The sequence below is a fragment of the Callorhinus ursinus genome, unplaced genomic scaffold (assembly GCF_003265705.2).
Source record: "Callorhinus ursinus isolate GAN/ISIS: 27379988/994484 unplaced genomic scaffold, GSC_fseal_2.0 scaffold61, whole genome shotgun sequence".
Lineage (NCBI taxonomy): Eukaryota > Metazoa > Chordata > Mammalia > Carnivora > Otariidae > Callorhinus > Callorhinus ursinus.
The window spans coordinates 1,837,653-1,862,861 of NW_027397123.1; the positions used below are offsets into that span (position 1 = coordinate 1,837,653).

The 25,209-nt window shown below is 50.0% G+C and overlaps 1 protein-coding gene and 1 long non-coding RNA gene across 8 annotated transcripts in view; one reads left to right on the forward strand and one right to left on the reverse strand.

Moving 5' to 3' along the window:
* SIPA1L3 (signal induced proliferation associated 1 like 3) overlaps positions 1-25,209 on the reverse strand; it is a 222,508-nt gene that overhangs the window by 127,438 nt on the left and 69,861 nt on the right. For all 7 annotated transcript variants that reach the window (XR_012375996.1, XM_025854293.2, XM_025854295.2 and 4 more), the window contains one exon: positions 7,456-7,523. The gene's annotated coding sequence lies outside the window, so the exon portion shown is untranslated. The remainder of the gene's footprint in view (positions 1-7,455; positions 7,524-25,209) is intronic.
* On the forward strand, positions 3,888-6,070 carry LOC112810596 (uncharacterized). Its single transcript, XR_003204857.2, has 3 exons — positions 3,888-3,954; positions 4,141-4,222; positions 5,751-6,070. It is a non-coding gene; the product is annotated as an uncharacterized lncRNA (long non-coding RNA).

Sequence of the window (25,209 nt, forward strand, 5' to 3'; positions counted from 1 at the left end):
CCCACCCTCGGTGATGCTAATGAGCTGGTTTGGGCTGGGGCCCAAGCCTTGGGGTTTCTTAAAACTCCCCACGTGACTAATACGTTGCTTTGCGAGGAGGAGAAGCATGGAAGCAAAATTTTTCCAATTTTTTTTGGCAGAACATGTTACTAAGTGTCTTTTAGAAAATAAAAAGGTCCCAGAGCCAAAGAAGCAGGATTCTTTCCTGCAAGATTTCTGAGCCCGTAAAATGCAAATGTGGACCATGACTTCTGCGGGAAGAAGCCACAGTGCAAGGGGGACACCTGTGTGAGTCTGTGTCTGTCTGTCTGTCTGGTCAACATTCTTTCTTTCGAGCAGCTGTGCCATCAGCAAGCCCTGTCCACCCCACCTCCTAACCCGCCCCCATCCTCCCTCTCCTTGTCCTACTGTGGTCCTGCTTTCCATGGTCTCCTGTCTGAAGCAGCCACCGCCCCTACAATTCATTAGCCACAAAAGTGAGCTAGTGAAGGTGCCTGGGGCACACAGAGTTTGAAAAAGCTTTTGCTTCCAACTGACACTGCCTACAGTGTCCCTAGGTGCCACACTAGGACTGTGGACGGGGCCTGCCTTAAAGTGAAGGCAGCCAGGGCTGTGACAGAATGAACCTGGGTCCTCAATGCCACCGTGCAGCTGCCAAGTCATGGGCCCAGAAGGCGGCCCAAAGAACCCCTGGACTTGGGAGTTGGGGAGTCCACCCATTCCCCAACAGCCTCAACTAACACAAATGGGGTTTCCTGTTATTTGTAGCCAAAAGCATCCACGCCCTACACTCTCTGTGAAAGCACCCTATTTATTGGTCATACTCATTTTCCCAGGGGAAATCACCTTATTTCTTTTTCTCGCCGCCTCCACAACAGCAGAGACATTTGTCTGTCCTGTTCACCGCTCTGTCCCTAGTACCTGAAACACCACCTGCCAAAGAGCAGGGACTCGCTATTTGCTGAAACAATGACTGAGCTCAGTTCTGGCAACAGCTCCTCAACGTAGGTGTTCCAAATACCCAACTCCTCCCAATGTCTCCCCGTTGTCACCCTGCACTTCCACTGGCCTTTCAGCTCCTTCGCAGAGCCGTGCTCTTCCCAGGCCAGAACTCTGAGGATGCTGTTCCCTCTACCGGGAATGCTCCCTCACATTTCACTAAGGTCCTCTCTTCCCTCCGGCCTCCCCTCAAGTGTCAGTCCTTACCACAGACATCTCCTGACCCCTCCAAACACATCAGGCCTCCCTGGGAAATGCCCTTGCGGTCCCTCCATCGGGGCACTTAGTGCAGATGCAATCACACAGCTGTTTCTCAGATTCTGGTTTCCTCCCCTGAACTGAGTTCCAGGAAGGTGGGGACCCCTTTGTATTTCCAAAGCCCTAGAGGGCCTGGCACACAGAAGGTGCTTAATAAATCGCACAACTGACTATTGTGGCCAGGACACTTACTGCTCACTGAACACTTTCCAGCCCCCATGCGACAAGTGCTGGGTGTGAGCAGAACTGAACTGTGTTACCCTGGGCCTTGGCATCTAAGTGCTATGTGACTCTGTCATTCCCTCTCCTGCCAGTGACCCTGGAAGCTACTGTTCTAGTCGTGGGGCTTCAAGACGGGAGCCCCCGTCGACCTGCATCTCTGAGGTACAATATAAAGCACCCCCCACCTGACCTGCCTGGTGTCACGAGTGAGGAAATGACATCTGTGGGGTCCAGCTTCTAGGATTTCGGGGTCAACCTGTTACCGCAGCAGAATCTTGCCTATTCCTGTGAATGGAGGCAGGCAGCTCGATGCAGAGACCATTGTGACCACAGATGGGACATGAGGAACAAGGCGGTGTGGTGTGCCCTCTGGTCACCAGAAATGAACCTCAGTGAAGGGAAGAGAGAATAAGGGGATGGAACAACTCGTCCCTGGGGAATTGTCACTTTCAATTCCTGATGTGAGGGATGAGAGGACCCAGAGGGGCGCCCCCCCCCCCCCGGTCCCCAGACAGAGCCTGCCTGGGGCTCTCATCAAACACAGCTCCTTAGGGATCCCAGCCAAGTCTCAGCCCCTGGGGACTGGAGGAGGCTGCTCAGAAGCCAGCAACGGCCTGGAAAACCCGATTAGCTAGAGGAAGCTGAAGCAGCAAGGCTGCAGGAAAGGGCCTGGGCTAATTCGGGCTGACAACCTTCCCTCGGAATCACCCACTGGGGCTCTGCCCTCCCGGCTCCATCCCAGAGAAAAAAAATCACACTGTCAGGTCTAATTTGGGATTCGGCTGACGGGCTGAGCAGAGCATCCATGCGTTCTGGTCACAGAGGTCAAGGGCAGCCCACACGCTAGTGGCCAGTGCTGAAAGGCCCCAGGACTAGTGAGTTGGAAAAGGACTGGGAAGCCAACAGCAGTGGGTTTCCAACACACACGAAGGTCGCTCTGCTCTGCTCCCACGAGATTTCTGGCCCAGGCCTTGGCGGTACAAGCCCGTTCCCAGAGGACAGCGCTGCTATATCCAGCCTGGGGCTAGATGCAAAGTAAATAGTCATATTTGGTAAATAAATCATAACGGCACCAGTGAGTGCTTATTATCTTATAGGTCGGAGACGAAGCTGCCTAACCTCTGACACACAGTAAAGGCTAATGCAGATAAGCCTTGATCACCCACCACCTCCACCACCTTGTCTATTATGTAACTACTTGGCACCAGGCACTACTCTAAGTATCTGAGCTCCACAATCACTTTTCAGTTCTCAAGGCTTAGGAGGCCCCTGGGTTGCACTCCCTACACTGGGCTTAGCTGGGCCCTGGAGCCTGTGCTCTTGGCCACCATGTCAAACCATTTTTGATATCGCCATTTTGATTTCAAGAAGCTTGCCCTGAAATCCCAAGGCAGGGTTTGGTGTCCCCTCTGAGTTTCTGCAGCCCTGTGGCTTCCCGTGTTAGAGCTCTCATCACTCCAGGCTGTTTACCTACAGAGCTCTCCCCAAATACTATCTCTCAGGAGGGCATCCCTGTAAGCCTAGGGCCCAGCACCGGACTGGGAAATGGTAAATGCCCCATGTCTGTGAGACGGATGGATGGTGACCCAAGTCCCAATCCCTCATTTTACAGAGGAAGCGGGGGTGGAGATTCAGAAAGAAGAGCTGTAAGGGGTAGTTTCACTGAAGAAAGGGGACATGGAGAAGGAGAAACTGCTCCTTGATGAGTCTCTTCCTCCTCTAAGGCCCAAAGCTGCTTCCAGGAGCCTCTTCTGACCTCGGGGCTAGCGAGGTGAGGTATCTCCTCTGGCGGCCCATCACCCCCTGGGCTTCCCCCCATCCAACCCTCACCGCTCTGGACAGTCACTGTCACTGAGGGCCTGCCTCCCTCACTGGATGAGGAGCCCCACAAGTGCAGGGTCCACCCGGCCATGAGCTAGTCCCCACACCACCACACTACAGGGCTGGACACAGAGGAGGCTCATGGTTAAGTGTGTGTTGAATCGGCCAGCAGAACCCCAAGAAAGGAAACAAGGCCAGAGCCTCATTCTAGGAAGAGGAATTAAAAGCACAGATGCAATTTGGAAAGGGGAGAGGCCAGGAGAAGTCTTCTCAGCCACCGATCCGCAAGCCAGGAAGAAGACGTGGGGTTCGTGCTGCTTACCAGGACTGGACCAGACCCAGGGAGAGGTAGTTAATGCAGCGTGGATGTGGTTCACAAGAAAGCTTTGTAATGACTGAAACCTCCCCAAAGCAAAATATGTGGCCCTGTTCCTCCCTGGCTGGAAGGATTTAAACCGCGGTCACAGAGCCAGCAGTCTGGGACCCCAGGACCTCTTATGAGGTAACAAAGCGCAGTGCCAAGAGTGAAGACTCTGGAGACAGACTGCAAATGTCCCCGCCCTTGCTACTCTACTTGGTTAAGTGGCTTCACCACTCTGTGCCTCAGTTTCCAAGTCATTACTGTGGGGGAGATCACAGCAGCGACTTCACAGGGTGAGTGCGGGCGGGTGGGGGGGAATGAGATCATGCACGTAAAGTGCTCAGGGAAGGGCTGGGCACAGAGTCAGGACCCATTAATGTTAATGATTATTGTTTTTCTTTCCCTGTGGAGCCAGACACTGTTGGCTAGCTAACCCAACTGACATTCTTAAGTCCCTCTTCCCCTGGTTTCTGCCACAGGAGAAGCTGGACAGCTAAATGAAATTTCCCACCTTCCCTGGAGCTATGGGAAGCCATGTGACACATTTCTGTCCAGTGAGATGTAAGCGGAATCTTCTAGGGGGATTTTGGCGGGGGGTGGGGGGTGGGAATACTCAAGCAGCTCATGACTGGAAAAGACGTGCTGCTTGGGGACCTTCCCCTCCTTGTCATGGCTAGAGCCACAGCAGCCACCTTGCGACCTCGAGGGGAAGGCTGAGCGAATCCAAGAAGCTCCAGACCAGACACCACTCAGCCTCTGAACCAACCTCTCAGCCAAGTACCTCTGGGTTTGTTGTTACAGGACAGAAATCAATCCTCATTTTTTTCTTTTTAAAGATTTTATTTATTTATTTGACAGAGAGAGAGATAGTGAGAGAGGGAACACAAGCAGGGGGAGTGGGAGAGGGAGAAGCTGGCTTCCCGCTGAGCAGGGAGCCGAATGTGGGGCTTGATCCCAGGACCCTAGGATCATGACCTGAGCCGAAGGCAGATGCTTAACGACTGAGCCACCCAGGCACCCCAATCCTCATTTGTTTAAACCACCATGAGCTGGGTTTTCTGTTCTTGCAGCTAAAAGCATTCCTGGCTGATGCACCCACCATAACACAAATGGCTCAGGGCACAAGTCCATGCTAACAGTTGGCCAACCTCCGTTCAGGTCTTTGGGTGAGAACCCCTGACCTAGAGGAGAATGTGGCAGACTGGGCCTGAACAGTGCTTACGAAGCCTCAGTCACCATATTCTGCTCTTCCTTTTCAGCTGTATCTAGTCCCATCTGTGTAATTATTCACTTAATACTTTCTTTAAACCACTTTATTTTCATTTTTAAAATTTTATTTTTAAGTAATTTCTGCACCCAGCGTGGGGCTCGACCTCACGACCCCAAGGATCAAGAAGAGTTGCACAACTCCACCAACTGGGCCAGCCAGGCTCCCCAGTAAACCAATTCGTTTTTAAACTTAAATATATATGTATATGTATACATATATTTATGTACATGTGTATATGTATATGTAAATATATATATGTATATTTAAAAAGGAAACCACAGTACTACCAAAATGAAAAGTTGGCATCCTTTGCTGCAAAAGTAACTTAATAACTAATAATAACAAATACAATGTAAACAAAGTATGTTCCTCCACAAATCACTGAAAATTAATCTGATGTAACATAATTTGGGTTCATTGGACTGGTAAGAATCCTTCATTTTTGCCTTCTATCAGGGAAAAAAATATCAGAAGATCTGGCAATGCTCGGCATTCTCACAGGGGAACTGAGGGTGAGAGCTACGTAGGGGCGGCCCCTCGGAGAGGGGCCACATTGTCCTGTTTGCCAGGATTCCCAAAACCCTGTTCTGAAGTGAGATAACTGGTTTAGCTCTCCCGCAGGCCCGTGGAAGAATTAGGTTGGGCACCTGCCTTACTGATTCCATTCGGGGCCTCCTCAGAGAGGCCTTCCCCGATTACCTTGCCTAAAATTGCCCGTTTCTCCCAACACACCCCTTCCTGCTTGACTCGTCGCTGTACTTCTTCTCCCCACCCAACTTCTCCTACGTTCACCTGTTTGTCTGTTATCTTATTCTCCAGGAGAATGTCGGTTCCCGTAGGGAAAGGATTCTGTTTTGTTCATTCCTGAAGCCCCAGCGCCTAGAACATCACAGAAGGGGTTTAAATGCATATTTACTGTTATGGTCGGGAAGCACAAGGGAAGACTGAGGAACCATTTTAGCCTGGAGAAGATGAAGCAGGCAGGACAACCACACAGTGTGGCATCCTGAGTAGGATCCTGGCATAGAAGAGGGTCACTGGCGGAAAAGTAGCAAAACATGACTAAACCCTGTGATTTAGTTCATCCTACTGGGCCAGTGCTCATTTCCTGGTTCTGGTAATCGTGACAAGGTACATTAAGATGGTAACGTGAGGGGACACTGCGTGAAGGGTCAACATGTGAATTTTCCATACATTTTCTGTGACTTTTTTGAAATCTAAAATTCCTCCAAAACAAAGTTTTTTTTTTTTGTTTTTTTTTTTAAGATTTTATTTACTTATTTGAGAGGCAAAAGGGAGAAGCAGGCTCCCAGCTGAGCAAGGAGCCCAATGCAGAGCTCGATCCCCAGGACCCTGAGATCATGACCCGAGCCGAAGGCAGACGCTTAACCGAGCTACCCAGGCGCCCCCAAAATAAAAAAGTTAAGAAAGAATTGTGCTAAGAAGCATTCTTTGATGGAAATTTGGCCCCTTGAGACTGTCCCACAAACACACTCCGGGTACGTGGGCAGAGCCTTAGGCCAGGAGGAAAGAATGTGAGGAGATCCAACAAACAGCCAAGAGAGAAGTGGCTGTCTGGATTCGCTCAGTTCCCAAAGCTTGACTCCCTGGTCCCTGCAACTCGGCCAACAGCACTACCTGCATGCAGTCTGGATGCCAGAATCTTCTGGTCTCCACTTTCCATACTGTTAGGGTCATCTGGTGCTCAAGGATCAGACTATGTCCCCACTCCCACTGCTCCCGAGCACCCTGACTGCATCCTGCCAACAAAGGTCGGTGTCCTCATTTACGAACACCCCACTAGCAACTGGAACGTCACTGCTTAGTCTATGCCAAAGAAACAAAAGAGGATGTTCACTAGCAAAAACTCCTGGAACCTAATTATAATATATTCAAAATCTTTCTATTACAGGTATTTACTATGTGTACATATTTTAATTACGTGTAAGTACCTATACTGTATACTTAGCCTGAAGAGAAACAGCACATCCACACGGGGGGGGGAGGAGGGCGGTGAGGGGATCAGTCTGTATCTTGATTGGGGTGGCAGATACACAACCGAATGCATTTGCTTCAACTCAAAAGAACTGGACATCCAAAGAGTGGATTTTATTTTGCGTAAATTTTAAAAAGTAAATGGAGTTAAAATTGAAATTAAAATTTAATTTAAAAAAAAAGTGTAATACACCGACAGATGCTATGAACCAAGATCTCTAAGCTCCACCATTGCTGGGGACAGTGGGAAACGACACAGGGCATGGCCTCTTCTCTCTTCATACTGCAAAGCACGTAAGTGTGTCTCTGCATAAGGAGGGACTGTTCGTGTGCGGGAAGAGGTCTGGCAGGATGCCCCCCGACTGCTGACGTAATTACCTCCGAGGGAGGACGTCAGGCTTGCGGGTGACGTGTAGGACAGTGAAGGAGACTTCCATTTTCCCTTTGATACCTTTTCAAGTAAAAATAACAGAGGCCTATGTGTCCTAGCCGCACAATTTAAGCAAACAAAGAGCCACACTGTACTCACCCTCCGGATGTTCTGGACACTAGTGCTCCTTGAGGGTCCCAGGAGAGCCAATGTCAGAGACTGTGCATCTACAGAGAAGTACAATACGAGGTCATGTCTTTGGCCAATGTGAGCCTTCCTGCTCCAATTTCTGTCAGTCACAAATTCACTCCCTCAACGAATACTTATTGAATACCTGCTCTATGCTAGGCACCAAAGGTACGCCGGTGACCAAGACAAAGTCGCTGTCCTCAGAGAGCAGACATTCTAGGAGGAGAGGAAGACAATAAATAATGCGGAGTCAGGGAGTGGTGAGTGTCTTGAAGGAAACTAAGCAGGGTGAGCAGAGTGATGGGCCTGCTGCTTCCCAGACTGGTCAGAGAAGGACTGAGGAGAGGACAGACACTTCAATGCAGGAGGACCACAGACTATGTGACTGTCTCGGCAAGAGCCTTCTAGGCCACGGGAATGAATGGCCAATGCAAAGGACCTGAGGCACAGTACGTGTGTGGAGCATTTTAGGAGCCAGCAGAAGGCCTGTGTGCCCGGCGCAGGGTGAGTGAGGGGACGAGCTGAGGGAGGTGACAGGGGCAGATGGAAGGCCATTATGAGGATATTTCCTTCAGACAACTCTGAGCAGAGGAGTGGCAGAGAAACAGCACTTGTCCTGACTTGTAACTTTATATTATTAATTTATGTCTTAAAATATTTAGTATGGTTGTTCATATGTGAACGGATATTTCCTGAAAACTTTATATTATTAATTCATGTTTCTGAATATTTAGTAGGGTTGTTCATATTTGAATGGATATTTTATGGATGAATGAATGTCTCCAGGCTGAGCGGCCACTGTCCATAGTGTTCACCCTCACATTTCAGTTGAGGCCAGGTACTTAACTGAGGCAGGGAGGCGAGATCTGAGGGGATAATCTAGAACCTTCCTGTAAGAAATGGCCATTCAATTAATGACTCTCAATCCTTATGTGCCAGGCTCTGTCCTCACAGACACATGCTGACTCATTTCACTCTCTCAATAACCTAAGAAGTAGACACTATGATTTCATCCTGCTAGGGAACTGAGGCACAGAGGGGGTAAAGAACCCACTGGCTGAGGCTGCCCAGCCGGTCAGAAGTATGTTACAGCTGGGATGAACCCTGGCAGCCTGGATCCAGGGCTTGGCCAGGCCAACAGTCATGGTGATCCATGAATAGAGAGCTAACTATAGGCTGGCAATACCTCCCTGCCCCACTCCCCCCAATCCCACAGTGTCCGAATGCTACCCAAACACCAACACTGAGCTCAAACTCCAGCCAGCTCCTCAATGAAGCTCCCCAGGAGGAAACCTAGCAAGCAGCTAGCCAACGTTCCAGAATCTAGGAATCAGGTTATCAATCTTCAATAATCTTGTTCCTAGAGGTTCCTGGAGAAGCCAAAAGGGCTTCTTAGCCTTTCTCATGCCACAGACCCCTGTTGGCAGCCTGCTAAAGAAGAGTGTGGACTCCTCAGAATCATGTTTTTAAGTGTACAAAATACAATACACAAGGTTATAAAGAAAACCAATTATACTCAGCTATCAAAGTATCTGTAAAAAAAAACAAACAACCTAATCTGAGATACAGTAATATTCGTGCTTCTTTATGAATGCTTTAAATTACGAGATCCTAGTGGTGGGTCCAATAACTAGAGTAATCTAGAAACAGAGGAGTATAAATGATATTGCACAATGTCTGCAACAACTGTAATGTGATATGGAAATGTTTTTACCTTCTAGTGGTGACAAAGTCACAGATATTGGCAGTACAGTGTGGACTGTGGCCCTCCATTTGGAAGGAAAGGAAGAGCTAAATTTCAGATGGTAGAGGAAATAAACACGTAACTTTCTCCCCCAGCCAACTTCATGGTCCTCCGAATTCTGTCCTCGGATAGAAGGGTCCATGGACCTGAGATTAGGAATCCGGAAGCCAGACGCCAGACAGGGTGAAGGTGGAGCAGCAGGTTCCCCAGGGAGGTAACTGGTGAGCTCAGGGGCAGATTCAGATCCTTGTGAGTTGTATGGGAAGGGGTCCCTTTCTGAGTCAGTCCCCTGAACCTTACCTTTCCCCCTCAGCACCTGGAATTCCTGTGGGAATGCCCCCCACCTCCACCATGAGTTGGCAGGGAAGGGGGAGGGCTGGTCATATGATCCAGGCCGGGCCAATAAAGCCACTGAACCTCCTCTTCCCTGCTCCTGGCCTCAGAGATGGCTCAGGGTGGCCCTGGCATTGAAGCCTGGGTGATAAGTTTTAATAAACAGTGGCCTCAGGACATGTCCTGGGACTATAAGGAAAGAGATGGTTTCTTTCTCCTGGGGCGCTGCTTAGCTGGTTGGATATATACGTGGACCTGCCTCAGAGCCTATCTGACAACGAAATCAATGCAGAGGAATACAGAGTCAGGAAGTAGAAGGAAACGGGGTCCTGGCCACCTCCTGTGAGGCTCTGGATCTAGCCACACCTGAAGCCGTTCAGTACAGAATGTCCCAGGCCTTGAGTTCAAACACTTCCTTTGATACTTAAACAGGCTGACCTGAATTCCCATTTGTTCACAAAACCAAATGACTTGATTAACACCGAAGGGAAGAGCTGAGTGCAGTTCTTGACAATTCCCATAGCTTACTACCAAGCCATTTAGGAAAGCACAAAAGAAAATTAGATACAGTTACTATACATAGAAACACCAAACAGAAAAACATGTATTCTTTAAAAGCTCAGAAATAGTCTCTTGGGTAGTTGCTTTCCCTGCGCTGGTCTATGAAGCCCTGAAAATTGTAGTTTTAAGATGCTTCACAGGGCAGGAGGGAATCAGAGGCACCCAGAACATTTTCCTTTATCACCAGACTTTCCATTAAAAAAAAAAGTCCTGGGATGATCAGGAAGCCCCTGCAATAAAGCTCCTGTAAAATTTTAATAGCTGCCTTTTCAAATGGCAGTGGAATTGCTTTTCTGCCGCTCTCATTCTCCCCCTTCCCTTCTCTAGAGTGATGTATATGGCTCTTTAAAGGCACACCAGCAGGGACGTGCGGCAGTGGGAGCTGTCATGTCCATCAGTACGGGAGATGGGAGAGGTCACAGCAGAGGGGAGGATGCTGAGGGGCCGGGGAAACGGCAGCAAAGGTGGGCTGCAGGGTCAGCAATCCAGCCAGAGCTCCCAGAGGCCCTCCTCACACCACCTAGGAAAGGAGGATGGGCTTGGAGTTGCCTTAGCCATCCCAACACATCCACCAGAGCAACACCCACCAGGCCCACCTGTCTGTCACACAGGCTACACTCACAGGGCCACGCATCACGCTTCCCAGGGCTTACACCAAGAAACAGAATCCCAGGTGACAGCACCTGGGGGTGAGAGGGTATCCTGGCCTGACTCCCAGCCTGACTGGTTCCTCCCCTCGGCCACAGCGATTGGCTCTGGGAGAGACACATGGTCCACACAGGGCCAATCAGTGTAGGCCCCGGAAGTGGGGGTGGGGAGAGGGCATGGGATGGAAGGCGGGGGCTGTTGAAGGCTCTCTGCCACCTGGAAGGGTGGGGGGCACCGGAGAATGAAGTCAAAGCTGAGAGAGGCCAAGCCCATAAGTGGAGAAGGGTGCGCTCCTGACAACGCCTGAGCGTTGACTCCGGTTGGGCCAGCCCAGGGACTTTCAGTCCCAAAGCCATTAACTTCCCTTTGCAGCTTCAGCCAGTTTGAGCTGGGAAGATTCTGTCATTTACAACAGAAATAACTGACTGATGGAACTGGAAGGGAACCTCAGAAATCAAAAGGGCATTCCTTCATGTTTCGGTGAATGCGATCCTTTCTAAGCTGACAAAACAAAACTATGTCATGTCTCTCCAGAAACAAAACAAAACAAAAACACAAAACACTGTGTTTCAAAAATATCAAACGCCTCTCTGAAGCCCCCGTCCATAGGAACTGGGTGAAGAACACTCTGATCTAGTCTGAACTGTCTACTTGATGGATAAGGAAACAGGTTCAGAATGCTCACGTGACTTGTGTGGGGTCCAGGGCTAGCCGGAGGCAGAGCCAGGCCCCTCCAGAGCCCCAGCAGATACAGGTCTTCGGGGGTGGGGGTGGAGGTAGGGGGGGATACTGCAGAGGGAAGGGGAGGCAGCGGGCGACGGTGCAGACCCCCACACCCCCATTTACCAACAGCTGCTCCCTCTGCTTAAAAATTGGGCTTTCAGGGAAGTATCTGACAGAAGTTCCGCCGTCCCACACTAACATATGGAAAACCAGTCTCATACCACCTTTCAAAGTATTTACATGCTACTGACCTTGGTTTTGATCGTCACTGAAATCTTACGAAGCAGGGATTACATCCACTTACACCTCTCCACTCCCCTTTGCCTGGTCCTCCCCGAAGACCAAATGAAGAAGTGGCTGCTAATCGGACGGGTCAGAGACTCTGACTGTTGGCATCTGCTCTCCCAGCCGGCGGCATGACCAGCCCCGGAGGCTAGCACCACGCCTATGCGCTCTTTTCTCTCTCTGCGCCCAGACAGGGCAGCTTTCTCATGTGCTTTTTGTCTTGGAGCAGGACATATAACCCTGCACAGTGTTCATCCAACCTCTAAGAGGGCCTGGCCACATGCACCCCCTCTCCTGACCAAGCGCGGCTGGGGGCAGCCAGACCTTTCTCCTCCGTGCGGCTCTCATCGTGTAAGTGGCTGATAGGGGAACCCGGCTCGCTGGGGCCCTTTGCTACAAGCTGCCTTCTCCTTTCTAGACTTCACCAGAGCTTCACATTGGGGCATCAGGTACCTATAATAAAGTGGTTCAATCATCCTTCATTTAGAGAAGATTCCCATTATACCCATCCTCACTCCATCTTTGAAAGAGTGATGTAGAAAAATACCTGTTCATTCAATGGCCTCTACCCACCTGCCAACAAAGAAAAGCTGCTCTGTGCAAAGACTCTGCCTTGGGAAAATCTAGGTCCTCCACTGCTATACTGGATGGCAGCCACTGAAATCATCTTGCAATTAATCATGTTTTCTCTCATGACCTATATTCTATTAATAACACACTAACGACTTAGCACACGAGTCCTTTCATTGACTGACTCAGTCCGCAGATAATGACTGAGGCTGGGGCACTGACTTAGAGGGTCTTATGTCCTTGTTTCCTGTCCTCCCTCGCCCCGCCCCCACCGAAGGGAAGTATCATGATACAGGGCTTCACTGGGCCAGGGCCAGCGGCTGTCCCGCCTCCAGCCTCGCCCAAGCGACTCCGCAGAAGAGCGACACAAGACAGACCTCTGCAGAGAAACTGCTGAGGAAAAGCAGCAATGTGTGACCATTTCACGTACAGCAGCCTGGCCGGAACGTCGGACTCTGACACCACCAAATGTACTGAAGCTGTAGACTTCAGTAGGGGAACTCTCTGGCACTGCAGGTGGGAGCATACCTCGGAAGAGACATTTTGAGAGAGCGGTTGGCAATTTCTTGTAAAGAGGAAGAGACAGTAACCTCAGTGACACACTTCACTTCCCCACTGGCTGGGGTCTGGGATTCCCTGCCAAGTTCCCAGACCCATGTGGCCTTGCAAATTCTCACTCTGGCCTGAAGCACGAGGTTTTTGCTTTGATTTGACTACATGCCAGGCGCTGTGTTCAGTTAACTATCAACCCATTTAACCCTTATAACAGCCCTGTGAAGAGGGGCTAGTAGCATCCCCATTTTTAACCAACAAGCAAACCGAGGCACAGAGAGGTAACTTGCCCAAGATCATACAGCAAGTAGATGGCACAAATCCACTGGGATCTGAACCCAATGGGTCTGGCTCCGTACCTTCATGTTGGTGTACGTGAAGGTTTCTCCCTCAGGGATTTGAGGAGAGTGTTCTCCTTTATAAAAAGGGTCAGCCTCATTCCCACAGTCCTTTGTCCCTCCCCGTCTGCCTTGTACCAGCTTCGGATGTGGAGATGACACTTGGATTTGAGAGGGTCCCTCTTGTCCCCAGAATACTAGTCTGCCGACACAGAAGGCCTGAACTCTCTGGGTGCCCTGGTCCCCCCAGGGAAAGTGGGTACAGGAGCCATCTGTGGCCAGGAAGGGGCGAGAGAGTCAGAGCAGGGCTAGTGTTCACTCTGCCCTCTGCCAAGCCATTAAACCACATGTCATCTGACACATCTTGTGTATTGAAATGACAACTCTACTTTAGACCGCTACTTGCAGCCACATGCACACCTAACTAAAACTTAACCTTGCCACAGCCGGGCTCTGGCAGCCCCGTGCCATCCTCCCTGGAGAGCAGAAACAGCCACAAGCCACAAACACGGATCTGAAGGTGTCTCCAAAAGGACTTGGCTCAGGGATGAACTTTGGGAATCAGAGATTTCCACTAAGCACGACTGATCACAGGTATCTAGAGAGGACTTGGTGTCTGAATTAATTCTCAGAGGACCAGAATTTCGAACAGCCTTCTTTCTCCCTACGGACGTGTAAGAGCAGTCAGGGAGACTGTGATTCTAGGGGCCAAGCCTAGCCCACTGGCACGACGACACTGTGGTCTGCCGGCCCGAGGCTCACAGGCTGGGGAAATCCTGCATAGCTTGTGGATCCTTTTTCCTCCTGTCACCAGCCATTTGCTGGATGTGCCAACAGTTAAGCCCCTTCCTGCACTCCATGAAAACAGCCCGTCAATGCGGCTGACTACTGGGTGCTTTTCCACAAAGCGCTCCCCAGATCTCAGCTAATCAGATGGAAGATAGAACAGTGGTCAATCTACCAAAATAGGTCAGGCTTTATTTGTTAATTCTCTTATTCATAATATATTGAAAGGGAAGAATGAAAAAAACATTATTAGCAGCAAGAACATGTAGGGTTGTTAGTCAACTATCTATGCCTCAGTTTGCTCACCTATAAAATGGGGATGATAATAGGGGTGTTGTGAGCACTATGAAAATTACTTCATGAAAAATATTTAGAGCAGAACGTTATCGTGTAGTGAGTGTTGAATAAAGGGGAGCTAGTATTGTTCTTACTGCTGGTGACATGGTGAATTTCTTACACTGAAGGCCCGTGAAAAGTTTCAAAACCCCCCTCTCTGCAGAGAAAGGCACTTTACTAATTCTGGCCACTTAAGGAAGGAAAAGAGCCTGAAGGTCCAGGCCAGCGAGGAGAAGCTGGCTCCAGGGCCCAGGGTCCTGTGGGCAGGAAATGGACCTACTGGGTGCTAGCTGCCTACCCAGCAGCCATTGTTAACCTTTCTTCTCCAGGTGTTCAGTTAATACTACACTTCCCGACCTGCTCGGCAGCTAGGGGTGGCCAACAAGAGGTGGGACTTCAAGGAAAATCCTCACCAGAGACTGAGCTGGACTCCACTTTTGTGCCCATCCCCCTCACCCCAATTCCCACCTGGATTCGACTCACTGGCTTCACTCCAGGGGTCATACTGGACCATGATGCCACCTTAAGGATGAAAGTCTTCTGCTGGGGATGGTGAAGCAGAAAAGGATCCTGTGGAGCTGCCATACCAGCCCCAGGCTGCCAACCTCTGGACATTTTACTCACGAGAGAAACCATCTTCCATGGAATTTATACTGGTGTTATTTCTAGTCTCTGCTACTAGCAGCCAAGTGTACTTTCGAACGATACTGTGGTCTTATGCAGCAGAAAGGCCAGTGGGACAGCCTTCTACGCCAGAGAAATCCCTCTAGAAACCTGCCACCATGTCAAGTGCCCTCAGGCTTTAGAGGACCCTCGATCTCAACACCGGGCAGAAAGCTAGATGCAGAATTTCCCACAGAACAGGGTCACCACCATTTTGCCTTACGAGGAGGTAAAATAAGAACTACGGGAGATCTACTGAGTCAGTCATTCAGCAATTATTAAGCACCGTACGGTGGATGCTGTGCATGGTAGGGTGCTGGATACGGTAGACAAAAGCAGGCATAGCTCCTGTCCTAAGCCTTATAGTCTAGAATGGGGGACAGAAAATAAACAAACAGGCAAACAAATACATTTTTGAGCGCAAATGGTGAGAAGCACCATTCAGGAAACCCAGGTGAATTTTAGCCCAGAGCTAAAGAGAAAAGAAAAGGAAGCCATTTGAAAAGTGGAAGTAAGAATGCCCCAGGATGTCCATCAACTGAAGAACGGATAAACAAAACGTGGCACATCCACACAATGGAATATTACTCAACCATAAAAAGAATGAAGTACTGATTCATGCATGACGTGGATGAACATTGAAAACATTATGCTGAGTGAAAGAAGCCACTCACAAAAGACTAGGTATTGTATGATTCCATTTACATGAAATGTCCAGAAGAGGCAGATCCATAGAGACAGAAAGTAGATTAGTGGTTGCCAGGGGCTGGGGGGGGGGGGGGGGACTGCTGATGAGCACAGTTTTTTTGGGGGGGGGGCAATGAGAATGTTCTGGAATTAGATACTGGTGATGGCTGCACAACCTTGTGAATACACCAAACCCACTGAATTGTGTACTTTAAGAGGAGTGAATTTTATGGCATGTGAATTATACCTCAATTAAAAGACACTCAAGGGGCTACTCTGATTCAATCACTGTGTTGATAATATAGTTTCTAGTGAAAGTCAAAAAAAAAAAAAAAAAGTATCCCAGTAGATGGAGGAAAATGTGTGAGTCTGTTCAAGGGAACCCACAGGAGGCCTGTGTGGCTAGATCGTTGTGGCCCAGGTCAGAAACATGCTTGTTATTCTAAGTGCTATAGGGAACAGGGATGTGATGTGTTCTGATCTACGTTTCTGAAAGATCCCTCTGGTTGTTGCAAAGAGATCGTCGGGGTTCAGAAGAAGCAGGGAGAACAATGAGGTAGCCACTGCATTACCCAAGGAGAGGTGGTGGTGGCTGGGACCAAACTGAGGGCAGAGGGATGGGAAGGAGGAGGCTGGTAAAGATGTGAATTTCAAATTGGGGCCACGCAGGCCTTGCTGATGGGGTGGCCAGGAGGGTGAGGCAGAAAAGGAAGACGTGCAGGTCTCATGAATTTTTCCAGAGTGGTTTTCTGCCAGATTCAGATTGTGCACAGAACAAGAGCAGGTCACCAAATGCCTGTTAAAGGAACTGAATAAATGAACAAAATCACTGCCTGGCTTTCTTTTTTTTTGTATTTTCAATAAAGATGTTAAATTCTCTCTCTCCCCCCACATATATATACATATAGAAACATACATATATCCTTACCTTCAACATAATATCCTTCCCCATACCTGTTTGTCTCCCACCCACTTGTAGAGAGTGGACCACTAGACACCATCAACTACCCATCTGCTCAAACCAGAAACTTGAGGGTTATTCTTTTATACATATACACACCCTGTGCAGGATAAAGCTGCCAAGTCAGTAACAACAAGGCCCTTCCATCTCTGAGGGGGGCAGAGGAATAGATAAGTCAGCAAGAAGTGAGCTCTGACTTCTGATGAACAACCTGTAAGGGAGGACAGAGGAAGAGATGCTGCTCCAGAGACAGGAAGTGTCCTCTGTCTTGTTAGTGGGGGTGGGGAGGGGTAAGGGATATGGTCCAGAGCGGGAGAAAGCACTGTGAATAAATACGGTCTAGTCAGGGGAGGCAGACTCAATTTGACCCTTCTAGCTTTCCCTAGAAAACTAGCCACTGCAAGTGAAGCCTAGCAGAAGACAAAGTCATAACCCAAACGGGTCATTAGCCCCAACCCACTGCCAGCCACATCCGTTCTGAGGGAAACACCAGAACCCCGGAAGAATGCATCCTTATCCTGGAACCAGAAGTCGGAAAGGGGAAGGCCTGCAGAGTCTCACAGAGAACATCTCCACGGCTGCCGCCATCACAGACCACAGTGCACCCAGTGCCCCTGGATTGGTGCAATGTAATGGTCTTGGCAGGATGTGCCAGAACCTTCCTTCTGGTTCCACTCTCATAGGGCTCATCTGGTTTAAGAACACGGTGTGAGAAACATTTCACTGGGTGGTTTTTGTGTAGGGGGGCTTGGCTGTGGACATAAGGCAGACTCGCCCGTGCTGCCTGCCCCACAAAGCTTCATCTGGAACACAGCCAGGGCCCCGATGCCTCGACTTGAGCGTTTCTAGAACTCCCCCGTGTGATTCTTATGAGCGGCAGATCTGGTCACACTGAACGTTTCAAACAGCTGCCCGAACTCTGCATATTTCATTCTACGGAGACTGGAAGGAGGTCAAAGTGCTTGTCACGGTCAGTTAGAAGGGACTTCTCATGTGGCACCCACGTTCGCCTCTCCTAGTCTGACTGAGGTCCAGGTGAGTGCTCACCAACACCAATGCCGTAGACTCTCCACCCGGGGGCCACAGCACTCTCCCAACGGGTCCCATGTGGACCGACACATGAAGTTCGTTTGGACCACGATGAAGGATACGGCAGCACCTTTTCAAACAGGATGCTGAGCGAAGCAGACCACGTGACATGGAAGAGAATGGGGGTATGATACCATTACTCAAACACAACAGAGACGCATAAACTTTTGTCATTGCATTTTCCATAAATGGGATATCATTTTACTTCTCTGAATCTTGCTTTCCCTTAAATCTATCACAAAAATGCCTCCAAATCAACTAGCAGTGCTGTTTACCCACTCTTTTTAGCGGCTGATATTCCACAGTATGGATGTGCCATGTTTTACTCAATCGTTCCCTGAAAAATGGGCATGTATTTTATTTCCAGGATTTTATTTGTTTGCGACTGCAAACCATTCTGTAATAAACATCTTCTGTTACTGGGGCCATTTTTCTCCTGTAGGGTAGATTCTCAGGAGTGGGAGAGTGCTGCACTGAAGACTATTTATGGAATATTATATAGTTATCTTACGGAACGGGTTCCAAGATCAAGGTGTGGAACTGTAAGTGTAGGACGTGCTCATTTTGGATTGAGTATCTCTGGAAGAACACACCTGAAATGGGTGTCCTCATGGGAGGGGAACGAGGCTACAATGGATGATGGCGGGGGAGCCATTACTTTTCACCATCGCTCTTTTTGGGTGCCATTTGAATGTTTTAACACGTGCGTATACCGCTCATTCAAAAATAAATAAAAATTCTTTTTCAGGCTGTCTTCTAAAGAGGTTGCGATGATTCACACGTTCTCTGGCAGCCTGGGAGAATACTTAGCTGAGCTCATTAATGCCCTATATTTTTCTCCTTCAAGGCTGTCCCACTCTGCCCCCTCTTTTTTTTTTCTTTTTTTGACCTAGTAGGAGCTGAAAGATGTCAGATTTTACCTTCCCGTGATCCACAATCCCTCCTGTTCCACAGCCCTTGGGCGGGCAGAAAGCAGACTCTTGACAAGGCAGCATGGCCAGCCCCTCCCAACAGCCTAGGAGAGAAGCTGGAGCCAGGGTGGGAGCCAGATCCTTGGGGGCCGGAGGGCACCGACGGCTCTCTCTCTTCAGATCCTTGCAGGCCACACTGTTTTAAACTCATGCTGACTGAGCTGCCCCCTCCTAGCTGAGTGGCCCAAATGCCAAATGAGGCCCCCAAATGCCCAAAGTCTCTCAGAAAGGGCCAAGGAGGCCGGCGACTGCCCAAGGGACCTGCGCTCTCAAGAACAAGGCCAGAGATAAGAAACAGGAGGGAACAGGGGACAAAGAACACAAAAGAATCAAGCTCATACAAATGAGAGGCGTTCTCATTCACTTCCTATGGGCCAGGCATCCTCGACAGCTGGCCCCCAACCAAAGGCCTCGCCAGCCAATGATTTTAAGCCCCACTGTGACTCGTGAGACAGGAAACCAAAGCTGACCCCGCACGGACAGCAAGGGCCCCGCATAGCGCAGCATCTCCAACAGGAGCACCTGCTGCTCCATCGATGGTGGAAGCTCCAACTAACCTGGAGAGAGGAGGGGACTGGAGGAGAAAGCAGCTCTGGGGAAGGTGGGGGATGGGAGAGCATGAAAAAACATCTCAAAATAGGCAGCGGGTCCACTCCATGCAAATGGTGGATTCAGGTCCTGTGCTCCCATTCTGCAGCCTACGCTCAGGCCTGAGCTGGGCTTGGCGCAGGGGAGGCCCTGCCTTTGCCTGGCCAGTTCCTTCAGCCTGGGAGGCCCTTGCCCTTGATCCTTCCAGACCCGGCTCAGCAAGGATGTGTGCCTGTGTGTGTTGGCTAGAGCAGCCTCCTTGAGTGAGGAAAACGGGAGACACCCTGAGGGGCAGCCAGCAGGGATGAGCTCATGAAGCGAGATGCGGACACACAGTGGGATCTTAGGTCTCTCCCTTGTCCTCCATGGCAAGTTCACTGGCAGGTTCTGTTGCTACCATCTCCAAAATATATCCTGAACCCGTTTCTTTTCTCCTCTTTCCTGCCACTCTCACCTTTCACCCGGACAACTCCATCAGACCCCCTGCTGGTGTCCCAGAGTGCACTCTGGCCTTCCTGGCTTCTCTTCTCTGCACACAGCCAGAGCAAGCCAATCAAAGAGAAATCGTATCAGGTTGCTTTCCGGCTTAAACATCACTCAAACTCCAAGCCCTTTCATTTTACCCATTGCTCAAACGCTCCCAATGGCCTCCTTTCCCTTCCAAGCTTATCCCTAACCCAGGGCTTTTGCACATTTTGCTCTAGCTATTCTCAAGGCTGGCTTCTTCCCGCCAGTCAAGTCTTCCTGTGGTTGCGTACAGGGGTGAGGGGGCGTGAACTCTCGCCACACGCCACGACACGGACATCTCACGGACCTAAGGGTGACCAGGAAGGCCAGACACAAAGCAGCATTTACATCAAGTTCAAGGTCAGGGGTGAGACATCAAGAGAGTGGTTTTGCTTGGAAGGGAGGAGGGACTGGGAGAGAACTGGAAAGGGACTTCTGGGAGATAGAAACACTGTTTTTAGAGCTGTGTTCCATTTGTGAAGGTTCACGTAGCTACACATTTTCAGCAGGGGCCCTCGCTGTATCTGTATCTGTATCTGTATCTCTATCTCTATCTGTATCTATAGATACAGATACACTTTAATATGATGTTTAAAGAATTAAAACATTTTGGCTGCATAATCTTTGCAAATCATAATCCTTCTTATGATCTGGAAATTTCACACCCAGGAGCCTTAGAAGAAGCCTGGGCCTACCTCCCATTATCAAGTATGACAAAGGCCAAGGACTGGTTCTCACAGCCTCCCCTGCAGCTAGGCCATGAGTGCAGGATCTGTGTTCTACTCAACAGATGTATCCTCCCTCCATGGCTTAAATCAGCCTGGAGAACCAGGGCTTATCCACCTTGGTGTTTGAGCCCAGGGCTGCAGCTTGGGAGGGGAGGAGCTCACTGAGGCCCGAGGAGCAGAAACATGACCTGCTCCCCCACCCGTGCTGCCCATTTCCTCTCCTAGCACAATAGTGCAAGATTGGACCATTCTGTACTTGAGAGCCCATTCATTCTTTACAGAAACGTTTACTGAGTGCCGGCTGATTCAGTGCCAGGCACTGTTCTAGGCACTAGGGATCCAGGTGAACAGAACCCTGGAGCTGATGATGCTAGTGGGGAAGATGAACAATAAAATAAGTAAAAGACGGGTTAGAAAAGTGGTACAGAGAAAAACATAAAAGAGGAGGCGACACATGGACAAAGGCTTTTAGGACATTAGGGAGGATGTGGGTAGGCGAGGAGAGCTTTCCTGGTAGAAGAGCCCGTGCAAGGGTCCTGAGGCAGGCACATACCTGGGTGTAGCACTGAGGAGGCCCAGGCGCCTGGAGTAGGGCAAGTGAGAGAACAGAAGGAGGAGATGAAGCCACACGTAACGGGAGCAGATTGTGTGGGGCCTGGTTGGCCATGGTTGGGGACCATGGCTTTCACTCTGGGTAAGATGGAGCCACATGGGAGGGTTCACAGCAGAGGACGGATGGATCTGATTGGGTGATAACAGAGTTCCCTCTGGCAGTTATCCAACTCTCCCCTGCCCAAGATGGAAATGAATCCCAAGTTGAAAGAGAAGTTAGGTCATTTGTGTGGCGAATGTCTACGAGAAATAAACAAGCCCAAAGCTCTCCACCCACTTCCTCCAACCCATCAAGGCTTCGTGCAGGCCGGCAGGGCTTTGCAACATGATGAACAAGCCACATCACATTATAGGAAACCAGACCCTCCTCCTCTGGTCACTGGGAGAATCCCAAAAGCAGATGGAAAAGCAGTAAGGCCACGTGGCCAGGAGAGCACCATCTCCACAGCCAACGAGAGCTAGAATCAAGTCCCAGCTCTGCCTCTTAGTACCTGTGAGCCCCGACTCCTCACCAGACCTTTCTGAGTCCCAGGCTTCCTCATCAGCACAGTGGGGAGCGGAGAGGGGGAGTACTTCCTACCCTTGATGGGGCTGTTGGAAGGATTAAATGAGCTAAGAGGTACCAAGGGACTGGCAAAATGCCAGGCACAGAGGGAGGCCTAAAAGACGTTAGCAAAGCTGTCGTGGTAACTGAAATCTGGAACAAAGTCTGAGGGTGTCCCCTGGGCAAACTGGACTCCAACAACAGTCAGCACAGTGCTGAGGTGCAGGGTCCTCCTGAGGAGTGAGGCCTTCCGAATGGAAGTTTCTTTCTCACTCTGCCTTTTCTCCAGGGAATAACTGCCCAGAACAAGCATCATCCACGCTGTCTACGCTGGCTTCTCCATGCCCCACGAGCAGAAGCGACCCTGGCCTGTATCCACCTCTCTCAAGGAAATGTGAGTCAACGGAGAAGCACAATGACAGCAAAGATGGAGGTCTAGGGCAGTGTCTTGCCTCTTCGGCAGTCAGAACAGCAGTGGGCCCCCGTTTGTTCTGTGCAGGAGGACCAGGCCTCTGGGGGCCTCAAGTCCACATCCGTAACAAGGGGAAAATAGTCACTATTCAGGCTTGTTCACATTCGTTCAGCACAGACTTACTAAGCTACTCGGAGCCAGATGCTGCTCTGGATGTTGAGATGAGAGCAAGTAATAGAACAAAGATCCCTGCCTTCAGCACTCACATGCTAAGGAGAACAGTGCAAAAGGCAAACAAACATATAAGGTCAGAGGGTTAGAGGTACGAAGAAAAATACAGCAGGGAACAGACGGTGATGACAGGGAGGGCCATTTTAGAGAGGGTGCTCAGGAAGGCCTGCCTGAGGTGGTGTCTCAGCATAAAGTACTGAGATTATACGTGCAGGCATAGATAGATAGATAGATAGATAGATAGATAGATAGATAGATATAATTTTGGATATGTCTGTATATAAAATATATACACACACAGAGCCAAGAACATAGAGCCTGCTATGGAAACCTAAAGTGATCTAGTTTGACCGTTGAGTGTTCGTGGGGCTGACTGGGATTGGCATCTTCATAAAACCTACACTCTTCCTCAGATTCCAATATGAGAATTACTACTAAAAGGTAGTAGTAATTTGGGGTGCCTGGGTGTGTTAAGCATCACCTCAGTCAGTTGAGCATCTGCCTTTGGCTCAGGTGTGATCCCAGGGTCCTGGGATCGAGTCCCATGTCGGGGTCCCTGCTTGGCGGGGAGCCTGCTTCTCCTTCTCCCTCTGCCCCTCCCTCTGATCATGCTCTCTCTCTCTCTCAAATAAATAAATAAAATCTTAAAAAAAAAAAGGGCGTTCCTTTTTCTTCCCTTTTTTCATACTTGATGGTGCACCATAGACAGGGAAGGCGCTCCCTATCAAGACTGTATTCCCCCTGGTGGCTGCAGCATTCTGTTGTATAGGCAACCTGATTCATCCAGTCCCCCGAGGCTGGACAAGGAGGACAGTTCCCATCTTTGCTCTGACACACACCGCTGTCATGAGCTACGTGGACACAGAGCACTTCCCACACTTGGGAATACCTGTCGGCAAAAATTCCTAGAACAGGAGCTACTGGAGCTAAGGAAAGATGTGTGCAAGGGTCACCATGACGGATCCTGCCAAAGTGCCCTCCAAAGGGATGGTCTCGTCTTCTCTCCCAGCAACACTGCACAAGTCTTATGCACAAGGTCAAGTATCTTTTTATGTGTCTAAAAGGCACTTCCTATTTCTACGGATGCTGCCCGTGGCAGCGTGCTGAATACGTCATCTTCCCGGCAAGTATCTCCACGCCAGTATTCCAAGCCCTCCTACCTCCTTGTCCTCTCCCCTCTTTTCCTCCCCAGGCACTAGAAGGAAAAAGGACACTGCTTGCTTCAGCAGCATATATACAAAAAAAAAAAAAAAAAAAAAAAAAGGAGGAGGAAAAAGGACTAGAGCCCAATAACCTGTCACTATGTTCCCTACACGCCTCAGCTGTGAAAGCAGGATGACAGCAACGCTGGCCTCACAGGGTTGCTTTTAAGATTCAATGAGGAGGGGGCGCCTGGGTGGCTCAGTCAGTTAAGTGTCTGCCTTCGGCTCAGGTTATGATCTCAGGGTCCTGGGATCGAGCCCCACACATCGGGCTCCCTGCTCCGCGGGAAGCCTGCTTCTCCCTCTCCCTCTGCTCCTCCCCCAGCTCGTGCTCACCCTCTCTCTCTCTCTCTCTCTCTAATAAATAAAATCTTAAAAAAAAAAAGGTTCAATGAGATGGCACAGGTAAGGGACTTAGAGTGGCTGGCACTCACTGCTTGATAAACTACTGTTGTTACTGGATGTGTTAAATGGGAGTCATCATTTAAAAGCTTTGCATGTAAAAGTGCTTAGTAGTATACCTCTTATGAGGTAGCTATTGCTTTTATTATATTACTATTATAATTTCGTTCATTTCCTCAGCAAGATTCAGTAAAGTGTGTATCTGGTGGAAGGGGTCACACCTTTAACAAAATGGATGTGGTCGCTGATTTTAGGGAGTCGATACCATTCAGAGGATGACAGGCCTCACACACACGAGCTGAGGCGTCCAGGGAACGGTGGTGTGCAGTCGGGGCAGGCCCCTGGGAATGTTTACGCAGAGATCTGAAAGAAGAGTCACTTTGGGCAGGCCAGAACTGGGCAGGGTGGTGGGGGGTTAGGGGAAGACAAGGAGAAGCAGCAGCACTGGGGGGGGGGGGGGCAGGGAACAGTGCCCTGCATGGAAGGAACCGAAAGCAGGCCAGGTAGCCGGAAGGCAGATGCAGAGGGACCTGCAGGATGAGGCTAGGGCCAGGCGGCAGGCAGGGGCCATGGCACGCCAGCCTAGCGGGCTGGCCTTTCCACAGGCTGCTGCTTCGGAAGCGTGGACACTGCATGGGACACCCCTCATCCTCTAGTGGCCCAGGGTGGAAATGAAGTTTTAGTGTCCCTACGGTAAAAAAGTACAGCCCAGTCACTGAACTCAGGGTCTTGCTTAGAGGACTCCCAGCTCAGAGGTCCTGGGAAGAGGGCACAGTCGGCTCCCAGGAGAGAACAGAGTCAACAATGACCCCATCCCTGCCCACAGCTGATCAGCCCAGGGAGAGCACCTGGCCTCGGTTGGGCCTGTCTTGAGAACCCCTTCCTGCTCTGATTTGTCAGCCGAAGGGGGCCATGTTCTCTTCCTTGGGCCGTGATGGGCTTGGGCTGAGAGAACACAGGGCTATTTGCTGCGAGAGCGCATCCTGCAAGGTGTACAGCTCGGTCTGCGGATGGCCATCTTTCCCACCCAGTAGAAAGAAGGCAGACAGAGAGAGACTAGCATAAGAGAGTGAATAAAGCAGACATGGGAGGGGGGAAGCCAAGAGAAAAGAGTCCTTATAGTGGCATTCCTGTTCTGGTTCCCATCCCCAAGCCACCCATCCTGCCCTTCCTCTGCGAGCTTCTGGGCGGGAGCAACCAGCCCGAGCGTGATCCCACCCTGGCCAGTGATTGGTTCAGGGAAGGTCACAT